General features: G+C 43.9%; 1 protein-coding gene across 2 annotated transcripts in view; it reads left to right on the top strand.

Annotated features, from left to right (window-relative positions):
- LOC126094763 (3'-5' RNA helicase YTHDC2-like) overlaps nucleotides 1-13,108 on the top strand; it is a 287,438-nt gene that overhangs the window by 218,732 nt on the left and 55,598 nt on the right. The window lies entirely within an intron of this gene.

Raw genomic sequence — 13,108 nt, 5'->3', positions numbered from 1 at the left:
GTACGTATTTCACAAAGCCGGCGGCCGCGAAGAGCCTTGACCACCCCTGGAATCCATTTAGGGCGAGATCCATACCCTCGTGCCCACACGTCGGCGCCCACCGAGTATTTTCCCGCACGAGGGGACACAGTACTAGGCCTGACAGGGTGAAGCAGGTGCAGTAGAGTGCGCGGTTGGCGGCCATGCAAGAGTTCAGCAGGGCTGCGATCACCCAGAGGCGTGAAGCGATAAGAACTCAGAAATTGCAACAGAGCGTCATCGGTAGAAAAATCAGTAAGGAATTTTTGCATCTGGCTTTTGAAAGTGCGGACAAGGCGCTCGACTTCCCCATTCGATTGGGGATGGAAGGGCAGTGCTGTAACATGATGAATCCCTTGTCCAGTACAAAAATCACGGAAGGCCTGCGAAGAGAACTGAGGGCCATTGTCCGTGACAATCGTGGAGGGAAGACCTTCTAGTGCAAAAATTTTGGACAAAGCCAGCGTCGTCGCCGCAGTGGTGGGCGACGGACATCGAACCACAAACGGAAACTTCGAGAAGGCGTCAATCAACAGTAGCCAATAAGCGCCGAGGAAGGGGCCGGCAAAGTCAGCGTGCACCCGTTCCCATGACTGCGCCGGATCAGGCCACGGAGAGGACATTGTACGGGGTGCAGCCAGTTGTTGAGCACACTGACCACACGCAGCGACCATGTGGGAGATGTCCGAATCAATACCGGGCCAATAAACATGCCTGCGGGCCAGGGACTTAGTCCGAGAAATCCCCCAATGGCCCGCATGCAATAGTTTGAGAACATCTTTGCGAAGAGAAGCTGGCACCACGACCCGTGGAGATGCGCCATCTGTGGCCAGAAGAACAACACCCTCACGAACAGACAGATGAAGGCGCAAGGCATGGTAGTTGCGAAGGGGATCCGAGGCCCGGCCCTTGGTCCTGTCCGGCCAACCCCGTTGAACAAAACCGATCACCTGACGCAGGACCGGGTCCCGCACAGTAGCCGACGCGACCTGCAAACCTGTAAGTGGAAAACCCTCGACCGCACGACGTTCTTCCTCATCAATGTGGAAACAGAGTAGTTCATCTCGATCGAAAACCGGGTCGGGGCCCATCGGCAAACGCGACAACGCGTCAGCGTTGGCGTGCTGGTCCGTGGGGCGATAGTGAATCTCATAGTGAAAACGAGACAAGTATAAGGCCTAACGTTGCAGGCGTTGAGCCGCCTTATCCGGAAGCGACGCCGAAGGGCTGAACAGAGAGACCAGTGGCTTGTGGTCAGTGATGAGGTGAAACTTAGAACCATACAAAAAAAAGCTGAACTTTTTGAGAGCATAAATGATAGCGAGCGCCTCATTTTCGATTTGAGAGTAACGCCGTTGGGCATTGTTGAGGGTCTTTGAAGCATATGCAATGGGTCGTTCCGACCCATCCTCATACCGATGGGCGAGAACAGCCCCTAGGCCATACTGTGACGCGTCAGTCGCCAGAACCAAGTGCTGACCCGGACGGAAGGTGGCAAGACAAGGCGCCGACTGCAAATGAGCCTTCAGGCGAACAAAAGCCTGCTCACACTCGTCGGACCAACAGAACGGTACGTTTTTGCATAACAGCTGATGCAGAGGATGAGCCACCGCCGCCGCGGGTGGAATGAATTTGTGATAATAAGCAATCTTGCCTAGAAACGCCTGAAGTTCTTTGACCGTAGACGGCCGGGGGAGAGCGGTGATGGCCGCAACGTGCTGACGTAGAGGACATATACCTTCACGGGACAAGTGGAAACCAAGATACACAATGGAGGGTTGGAAGAACTGGGACTTGTCCAGATTGCACTTCAACCCAGCCGAATGCCGAACCCAAAATAATGAACGCAAATTGCGAAGTTGCTCCTCAGTGGAGGCCCCCGTGACAACAATGTCATCCAGGTAGTTGATGCAGCCAGGAACGGAAGCCGTGAGCTGTTCCAAAAACCGCTGAAAAATGGCCGGCGCGCTAGCGACACCGAATGGTAACCGCTGGTACTGATACAACCCACAACGAGTGTTGATGACGAGAAATTCCTTGGAAGACGCATCCAATGGCAACTGATGGTACGCCTCCGATAAGTCAAGTTTGGAAAAGAACTGGCCCCCAGCGAGCTTGGTAAATAACTCCTCAGGACGGGGAAGAGGATAAGTGTCAATGAGACTCTGAGCGTTGACAGTGGCCTTAAAATCGCCACACAATCGCAGACTCCCGTTGGGTTTAGAAACCACCACGATTGGCGATGCCCATTCGCTGGAGGTAACAGGAAGGAGAATCCCTGAAGCTGTTAACCTGTCTATCTCAGCCTTGACAGGTGCCTGCAACGCCATCGGAATAGGGCGTGCCCGGAAAAACTTAGGGCGAGCTGTAGGTTTAAGAGTAATGTGGGCTTCAAAATCCTTGGCACGACCGAGACCAGCAGAGAACACGGACGAGAATTCAGAACACAATCCATCCAGCTGTTGATACGGAATATCCTCAGATATGATGTGCACATCATCATCAATGGAGAACCCAAACAACTGGAAAGCATCATAACCGAACAGATTTTCAGTGCCCGCATGATCCACCATGTAAAACGTGAGGGGCCGAACAACAGACTTGTAAGCAGTGGAAGCATCAAACTGGCCAACGATAGGAATTTTCTGTTTATTATAAGTTCTCAGATTTCGCGTAACTGGAGACAAGGGAGGGGAGCCCAACTCCAAATACGTGCGAGAATTAATGAGAGTTATTGCAGAGCCAGTGTCCACTTGCATGCGAATGTCTTTATCCAGAACACAAACAGTAACAAACAACTTACTTGTTTGAGAAAGCACACAGTTAACATCCATGTCCGATGCCTCGTCCTCGTCGACAGGAACGCGAGGGGACTGGCACACAGAAGCAATGTGGCCTTTTTTCCTACATGAATTACACGTGGCCCAACGTTTTGGACACGCGGCCCTGTCATGCTGTACGAAACAACGTGGACAAGAAGGAAGGGCGGAACGAACCTGTTTCTGTGGTTGCTGTTTTCGCTGCGAGCGTTGCGGCCCAACGCAACGTTGTTTACGCGAGTGAACCGCCGCCACATCATCGTTCTCCTGGGAAACAGGCAAATTGTCCGTGTCGAAAGTTGACTGTACAGCGCCCACATCACACCACGCGTCTATTTGCGCGCCAGCAGCGTGAGACACTTCAAAGGATTGAGCGATACTTAGAACTTCCGACAACGACGGGTTTGGCAGTTGTAGGGCACGTTGCCAAACTTCTTTATCAGGAGCAAGCCGTAGAATAGCATCCCTAACCATTGAATCAGCATAAGACTCATGATGAGTGTCCGTGACAAACTGACATTTCCTACTCAGACCGTGTAGTTCCGCCGCCCAAGCCCGGTAAGATTGATGGGGCTGTTTACGACACCGGTAGAATGCCACGCGGGCGGCAACGACGTGGGTGTTTTTTCGGTAATAGTTAGACAATAAGTCACACATTTCTTGGAAGTACAGAGAGGCAGGTTCCCGCAGAGGTGCTAACTGAGATAGCAGCTGATAGATCCGTGGGGAAATCCAAGATAGAAATAACGACTTACACATCGGAGCGTCAACAATGCCGAAAGCCAAGAAGTGTTGCCGCAAACGCTTCTCATAATCCTCCCAGTCTTCAGCGGCCTCGTCGTAAGGAGGGAACGGAGGTGGAGAAGAGGACGACAGACGATGAGTAAGCGACGTCGACAATGCCTGAATAGCAGCCGTCAGCTGTGTTTGTTGTTCAATGAGCGCTTGCATAAGCTGTTCCATGTCTGCCCAGACACGAACGCGCAATACTCCAACGCTGGAAAAAAAATATCCGACCTCGTCGCCAAAAAGTGTTATAACCTTTAATTCACTAATAAATTGCGTGGATATACAAACGTAGAAACAATAGTGGGTTTCATGCTACCAACTCCGTAGCTGTCACTCAACTGCCGTGCCGTGACATCCGGCCGGCGCCGTTCATAGCCAGGTGGCGCTTCCGCGCTCGGCCGAGCTGCGGAGCGCCTCTATCGCCGTGTTTGTGTACTGACGTAGCGGCACTTTTAAATCTCGTGGTACTGTCACAACAGAAATTTTGTGAAGTTTTGTGATATTGGTATTAGTTTGGTTTAGTGGTGTTGATAGAAGTAAGTGCTTTCTTAAGAGAGAGCAGAATTCGAGATCACTATTGTTAGTTCTTTAAATATTTCTACTGTTGTAATTGAACTTAGGTAATGTTGACGTTTAGTTTTTTCAGTAACTGTTAAAATCTTACCATGAGTGAGAAGTGTGGGGTTTGTGAGTAGTGGGTCACAGTGCGAGATCTGTTCAAAGTATTTTCATTGAGGGGGGGGGGGGGGAGATGCAGTGGGGAAGCCAGTGGACATTCTAGTGAGATCCTCTCCAGGAAATGCAGAGTTTGTAGCAGAAATAAGTTGATGGAGAAGCAGGAGCATAAGATCTGTGTCCTTCAGGTGCAGTTACAAGCCACAGAGGAGGAACTACATAGGTTGAGAAGAGTGAAGAGTGAAGGGTGGTGGGGAATGGGAACTGGCAGTTGGTAAGAATGCAGCTAGGAGGAGGAGATATTCAGACAGTTGTACTTTGGGTATAATCAGTAGATTTGACCCACTCTCAGAGTTGCATGGAGAGGAGCCTCTTGTTGCTGTAGGTGTAGGAAACATGCAGCAGTCCTCAATAGTTAGGGAGCCTAAGTCAGCTGTAAATTGCTGCTAGCTAGTTCACATGGTAGAGGTATGGGCCAGCAGTTGCAAGAAGTGTTGGAGAGTGATACCAGGTCACTAGCATTTTGAATCCTATTGGGGGGTTGGCCCAGGTGACTGTTATGTAGGAATTTTGCATAAGAGGATCTGGTAGTGATTATGGGTGGAGCTGGGAATAGTCTCGATATGGACAGCAAGTATGATGTAGGTGGTGACCTGGTAAGGATCACTGCTTAAGACTGGTGGCACTAATGTGCACTTCGTGCAACTATTTCAGCAACATGATTAGCCTCAGCTTAGTGCTGCTGTTAGGTGTATTAACATGGGGCTGGAGAAGGCGCAGATGGCAGAAGCCATGGCTGACATTGCAGTGGTACCAGTTGAGTCTATCAATAGATCGGGTTTCACTAGGCCTGCACCTTATCAGATCTGAGAAGGGGAGGCTTGCAAAGCTTATACGTGACAGTGTAGTGGGTGGTGGTGGCATCACTCATGGTAAAATTCCTATAGTAGTTGGTGTTAGAACTGCACCACTTTTAGATTGATGTCAGCTGATAAGTATTCCTGCTTAAAGGAAGTCCCTCTAACAAAGGAATCAACTTCATAGGAGGTCAGGTATCCAAGTAGTGAAAGAATGAGCATATTTCATCAAAATATAAGAGACATTAGATGTTGACTCCGATATTATTGGTATATTCTAGCACCACTTCAATAATTTGACAATTCAACACCAAAAACAGGTATTTACCACTGCCAGAGTTAAGTGGAGAAGAGCCTGAGGTAGAACGAGGAGCAGGAAATGTGCAGCACACTTCAGCCGAGGCCGAGAAGCCTAGTAATGTACGAAGTGTTAGGAAGAAGGAAGTGCTGCTGCTAGGTAGTAGCCATGGACGAGGTGTAGGCCCTCAGCTACAGGAAAGTTTAGGGGCAGCGTACTGGCCACCAGTATCTTCAAGCCAAATGCAGGGCTAAGTCATGTGATAGAAGACCTAGGGTCTTTATGTAAGATTTTACAAAAGAGGACCATATAGTGATAGTGGGTGGGGCAGGAAACAGTTTGGACAGGGATGGGGCATATGATATAGGTGGTGACCTGGACAAGATAGCTTCCCTCACTCATGGCACCAACGTACATTTTGTTGAGCTGTTCCGGCGTCATGATTGACCAAACCTTGATGGAGCTGTGAGGCGAATCATTGTGGGGTTAGGGATGGCTCTGAGGACAGACAACTTTGCTCATGTTTCTCTGGTGCCCGTCGGGACTATCAACAGATGGGGTTTCACTAGGCATGGCCTACACCTAAACAGGTCTGGGAAGGGAAGATTGGTACAGCTGATTCATGAAAGTATAGGGGGTGGATCTCGGGCCACACATGGTCAAATACGTGTTGTCATAGGCAGGAAAAGTAGATATTTTTTAGGATAAATCCAGACAGCAGTTTCCCCTGCCTAAAGAGAATCTCCTGCACTTTAAAAAATACTGAAACAACCACTCACAAGACAGATTTTAACACCTCAAATATCACATATGCCAGATGTCACAAAGAAAAACAAACCATTGGAAAGAGTAACATGGGGCATTTCACAGACTTAACAATCCTCCATCAAAACACACAATCAATAAAAAATAAAATACAACTATTAGAAATTGCGCTCCAATCTCTGAACTGCACAGTAGTTTGTATTACTGATCACTGGTGTAGAGACACAGAAATCCAACATGTAGTAATATCATTGTATGCAAAGGAAAACTATTACTGCAAAACTACTTCAAGGGGTGGAGGATCATGCATTTATATCAGAAAAGGAACACAGTTCTAATCAAGAGATGAGCTCAGTACCTTAAGTGAAGACAGACACTTTGAAATATCAGCTATTGATTAACAGGGTGTGATATTACCAAGAAATTAATCATTTTGTGTGTGTATAGATCTCCCAGTGGTAGTGTGGACACTTTTTTCAATAAATTAACAGAAGTTCTAGATAAAGTTTCAAGTACAAAGGTCAATATAATTCTGTGTGGGGACATTAACATCAACACTTATATCATAAACGAATCTAGTAGCACCCTCATAAACATCAGTCAAAGTTTTGGAATGTCCCTGTTGGTCAATAGTGCAACAAGGATTACTACAATGACTGCATCAGTAATTGACCATGTGGCCACAAATATGGACAGGGAAAAAATGTGATGTAGCTGTAAAAGATCCGGGATTATCAGACCATCTCTGTCAAATAACAACAGTAAAGTCAGGCATTGAATCATTCCCTGAACTACAAGCCTACAAATGACATCTGTCAGAAATCAAAATAAAAGATTTTTCAAAGGAACTAGAAAATAATGCTGGGATGAAGTGTATAAGGAAACCAATGTGAATATGAAATTCCCCACATTGTTTAAATTGAACTTTGAAAAGGCATTTCCAAAAGTATGCATGTCTGTATCAACATCCCACAAAAACAGATGGATAACAACAGGTATTAAGAAGTTCTCCCAAACACTTAAATACCTCAGTTCCATGAAAAAGATTTGCAGTGATCCAGAATTCTTAAATTTTTATCGTAGATACAAAAAGATCTATAGGAAGGTGCTGATTGCTGCAAGAAAGTCATTTAATGACAAAATAATATATAATGCAGAGAATAAAAGCAAAGCAGTCTGGGATGTTATAAAAAAGGAACCAGGGGGGAAGGCAAACAAACGCAGAATAACATGCTGCTAAGGGAGGGGCATAAAGTAATAAATGACCCACAGCACTTAGCAAACTATGTAAACGAGCATTTTTCAAGTATTGCAGAGAAGTTTAAGCAAAAATTCCCCCAAATAAATATAACACCTGTAAAGAATGTTGCACTAAATACAATGATGTTACAGAGAATGAAGTCGGTAAAACAATTCAAAAATTAAAAAATAAAAAGTTGGTAGGCTTAGATGAAGTACCAATGTGTGTACTGAAACAATGCATAGGGATTATACAAGGCCCCTTAACAAATATAATAAATGAATCCTTCACATCAGGGACATTTCCAGAGCAGTTAAAACAGGCAAGAGTTGTACCTTTGCTTAAGAAAGGTAATGCAGAAGACATAGAAAATTACCAGCCCATTTCCCTGCTGTCAGCATTCTCAAAAATAATAGAAGCAATTATGAAAGACAGATTAATGAATTACCTGAATAAATACAATCTTTTAAGCGAATCACAGTTTGGTTTCCGAAGTGGCAAAAATACGAAGCCAGCCATAGTAGAATTCACAAAAGTTGTACTTGATGTTCTTGATAAAGATGAATAGGCATATTTTTTGATCTTTCTGAGGCGTTTGATACAGTCAACCACCAGATTCTATTAAATAAATTACAAGCATTAGGAATAAGAGGGGTAGCTAATGACTGGTTTCAATCATACCTAACAGATAGGGTACAAAGAGTAGAGATAACACATACTTCAAATAGATCTAAACATTTAGTAAAACACTTATCAGAACCAAAATACGTTAATATAGGGGTTCCGCAAGGAGCATAATAGGACCAATACTGTTCATGATATACATCAATGACTTTCCCAGTAGTGTTACTCATGGTGAAAAAATCCTCTTCGCTGATGACAGCAATGTTATAGTTACTGAGAAAACAAGAGCACTTCTTGCTGAGAAAGCTAATGAAACTCTCAAGGAAGTTTATGATTGGTCAATAAGTAATAAAATGACGTTGAACATAAAGAAAACTAATACCATGAATTTCAGTTTGAAGAGGAAAAATGACTGTTAAATTAAATGTAGATGGCACCTCTATAGACTGTGTAGCAAATGCAAAATTTCTAGGAATGAATATTGATTCTCAGTTGAAGTGATGTGAACACACAAAGGTACTTGTAAACAGAATGTCATCTGCATGTTATGCCCTTTGAATCCTATCATTAGTGTGTAACATGCAGTGTCTTTTAGTTACATATTATTCATATGTACACTCAGTTCTTACCTATGGCATTCTTTTTGGGGGAACAAATGCACAAAACATGAACAGAATTTTCAAACTCCAGAAAAGAGCCGTAAGAATAATAACCAAAAATACTAGTCGAGCTCATTGTAAAGATCTGTTCAGTACATGGGATTTTAACTGCTCCATGTGAATACATTTACCAGACAGTTGTAAACATCAAAAATAACATTGATAATTACTGCACAAACAGCTCTGTCCATGACCATTCAACAACAGATAGATTCAACTTACATTTACCAAAACATAAAACTCAAAACATCATTTTCTACCAAGGAATAAAAATGTACAATAAATTACCAAAAGAGATTAAAGAAATTGCAAAAATACACTTATTTAAAAAGGCAGCTGAAAAGTACCTTTATAAAATATCCAACATTCCACATAACACCTTCACTTTACGTTTTTTTTTTTCCCCTTCTTTTTTTTTCCTTTCTAGAAATTCTTACCCCAAAGCTACGCATGGCACAATACTAACATCTCTTCCTCTTTCTGAGCTCAACATGCCACTCATTATGGAGGGATGCTGACTCAGTTTTTCAGGATAGCAAATGTGAAGTTGTGGTACAGAAAATGGGCCAGAGATCACCAGTGTGTGTGTGTGTGTGTGTGTGTGTGTGTGTGTGTGTGTGTGTGTTGAAGTGTTATGAAACAATGTGTGTATAGTGTGTGCAGTGACTGATAGTGAAATATGATTGAACAATGTGGCATTACATTATTTAATAAGTTATTTGTAAAAAAAGGTATACCAGAGTAACTCTAATGACTGTCTCTAACTAGAAGTTTGTAAATATATGTGTACACGAGTTAGCTTATTTGAAATTGATCTAAATTTGTAAATACTTTGACATGTCCTAAATCCTAGTAAAAAGAGATCTACAGATGAATAAAGCTATTACTACGACTACTACAGAGTCTTGCTTTACCAGAAGACAGATTAGCTGACTGTCCTTTCAAGGAGTTCTTTGCAGAGTGAGGGAGTGCCCATGCGCAAAAAAAAAAAAAAAAGGGCAGTATTCCATTTCAGTCTGTGGACATACCATGGCACTATACTGAATAGGTATTTCAATGTTGTGCAGGTGCAGTTGAATTTAGTGACACTAAACTTCTAATCGTTGTTGATTAAACCTGACTTCAGAGCATTTCTGCTCAGGCTGCCCAAAGGATCAGTGCTTGGGCCATTTCTGTTCCTTATTTATATAAATGGTATGCCCTCTAGTGTTACAGACAATTCTACAATGTTTCTGTTTGCTGATGCCAATAGCTTGGTAGTTAAAGTTGTTGTGTGCAACATTGATACTTTTTCAAATAATGCAGTTCAGTTCATGGCTTGTAGAAAATTAACTAACGCTAAGTCACAGTAAGACTCAGTTTTTACAGTTTTTAACACACAATTCAACAAAACCCGACGTTCAAATTTAACAGAATGGGCATATGATTAGTGAAACGGAGCAGTTCAAATTTCTGAGTGTTCAGATAGATAGTAAACTTTCATAGAAAGCTCACAAGTAGAATCTTGTTCAGAGACGTATGCTGGCACTTTTACTATTCAAATGGTATCTGAAGTAAGTGGTAGATTGACATGAAAAGTAGTCTACTTTGAAAATTCTTTGCAGATTAAAACTATGTGCCAGATCGAGACTCAATATCAGGAACTTTGCCTTTTGCGGGCAAGTGTTCTACCATCTGAGCTACCCAAGCATGACTCATGACCTGTCCTTACAGCTTTAATCCCGCCAGTACCAACTCCTGACCTGTCCTTACAGCTTTAATCCTGCCAGTACCTTGTCTCCTACTTTCCAAACTTCACAGGAGCTCTCATGCCAACCTTGAAGAACTAGCTCTCCTGGGAGGAAGGGTATTGTGAAGACATGGCTTAGCCATGGCTTGAGGGGTGTTTTACTCCGCTGCAGTATGAAAATTTCATTCTGGACACATCCTTCAGGCTGTGGCTAAACCATGTCTCCGCAGTATCCATTCTTCCAGAAATGCTAGTTCTGCGAGGTCTGCAGGAGGGCTTCTGTGAAGTTTGTAAGGTAGGAGATGAGAACTGGTGGAATTAAAGCTGTGAGGATGGGATGTAAGTCATGCTTGGGTAGCTCAGATGGTAGAGCACCTGCCCGCGGAAGACAAAGGTCCCGAGTTGGAGTCTCGGTCCGGCACACAGTTTTAATCTGCCAGGAAGTTTGATATCAGTTCACACTCTGCTGCAGAGGGATAATTTCATTCTAGTCTACTTTGCTTATTTTTATTAACTTATGATGTATGGAATTATATTTTGGGGTAACTTTCCATTCTCAAAGCATATTTTTGGCTCAGAAATGTGCAGTTTGGGCAATAAGTGATGTAAGTTCATGAGCCTCTGGTTGGCCCATGTTTATTAGTCAGTGTATTCTGACATTGGCCTCTCAGTACATATATATATATATATATAATAGAGGGAAACATTCCACGTGGGAAAAATATATCTAAAAACAAAGATGATGTAACTTACCAAACGAAAGTGTTGGTATGTTGATAGGTACACTAACAAACACACACACAAAATTCAAGCTTTCGCAACCCACGGTTGCTTCATCAGGAAAGAGGGAAGGAGAGGGAAAGACGAAAGGATGTGGGTTTTAAGGGAGAGGGTAAGGAGTCATTCCAAGCCCGGAAGTGGAAAGACTTACCTTAGGGGGGAAAAGGGACAGGTATACACACACACATATCCATCCGCACATATACAGACACAAGAAGACATATGTAAAGGCAAAGAGTTTGGGCAGAGATGTCAGTGGAGGCGGAAGTACAGAGGCAAAGATGATGTTGAATGACAGGTGAGGTATGAGCGGTGGCACCTTGAAGTTAGCGGAGGTTGAGGCCTGGTGGGTAACGGGAAGAGAGGATATATTGAAGGGCAAGTTCCCATCTCCGGAGTTCTGATAGGTTGGTGTTAGTGGCAAGTATCCAGATAACCCGGATGGTGTCACACTGTGCCAAGATGCCCTGGCCATGCACCAAGGCATGTTTAGCCACAGGGTGTTCCTCATTACCAATAAACACTCTCTGCCTGTGACCGTTCATCCGATTGGATTCTTTACTGTCATTTCTGGTTAACAATATCAGCTTATTACCAAGAATTAGCAACTTCACTCAGTTAATACTGGACAGAAATCCAATCTGCTTTTGGATCACACTTCCTTGACTCTTGTGCAGAAAGGTGTGCAGTTTACTGCTGCATCCATTTTCATTGAGGTACCACAGGAATTCGAAACTCTTAGCAGTAGTCCACAAGCTTTCAAATCGAAACTAAAGAGTTTCCTCATGGATCACTGCTATTCTGTTGAGGAGTTCCTTGAAAACTTAAGCTGATTCTTGTGTTATATTGTTGATTGTGTTTACATAAACTTTGTCTTTTTTGGGGTTCATAAAAATTTAATTTTATCTGCTATTACTTTTATGTTGTAATTTCATGTACTGACATGTTCCATGACCTTGGAGATTTTCTCCTCAATTTGGTTCTACAGAAGTAGACATGTAAAATGTGCTGTGAGTGCAGCACTGCAACGAGACTGTGTCCTCTAACGGCCACCCAGCTTCGTTTACCTCTGGCAGGCATTCATCTTCCATGGAGCCATATAGCCCTAGGGACTTTGACAAGTTGAATCCTCTTCTCTCCATGTCTTGATATTACTATATGGTCGATCTGGAACTCGTCTGGTAGAGAGTTGGGAAATACCAACATTTTTTGTTTTCTTGCGATGTGTTTAACTTCTGCGTATTTCATTTTTTACAAATTTCCATTAGTCATTCCCATTCTGATTATTCCTGTCATTGGCTGGATAGTTCCTAATGGTGTTTCAGAATTTTCCTTCTTCTGAATCGTGTGCTGAAGTGTCCAAGAAGCAGGATAACATTCTTGATTTGACTCTTGGATAGTGTCTTTCTAGGTCTTCCAAATATTCTTCTACTTTCTCTGGATCTGTTCTGTTGGTCTCATTTGTGGGATCAGAAACAGGCACAGAGAGGCGGAAATGCCCCAGATGGTGCTGTGGGGGATGAAAAGGAGGCACGGCAGAAGACCCGGTCCCTGCAACCAGCAGCTGCGGGACATTGCAGGCAGTGGGTATGCCAGGAGGTTCCACCAATCAATGTGGAAATGAAAGGGATCTCTGGTGCAACAGTGCAGAGTTGTAGGCTGCCGCACTGGACTCTGGCTGTGGGGCCACGTTGTTACCAGAAGGTGGTGGAGGAGATGGTGGCAGATGCAATGCCTTGCGCTCAAGACCGGAGCTGGTTGTGGTGGCAGTGGTCGAGCCCCTACTGTGTTTGGACTGATGTAATCTGCCCTCCCATAAGTCTCCATTGTCTTCACCTTTCTTCGAACCACAGTA

The sequence above is a fragment of the Schistocerca cancellata genome, chromosome 8 (assembly GCF_023864275.1).
Source record: "Schistocerca cancellata isolate TAMUIC-IGC-003103 chromosome 8, iqSchCanc2.1, whole genome shotgun sequence".
NCBI classification, from domain to species: domain Eukaryota; kingdom Metazoa; phylum Arthropoda; class Insecta; order Orthoptera; family Acrididae; genus Schistocerca; species Schistocerca cancellata.
This window is presented reverse-complemented; position numbering and strand designations above follow the sequence as displayed.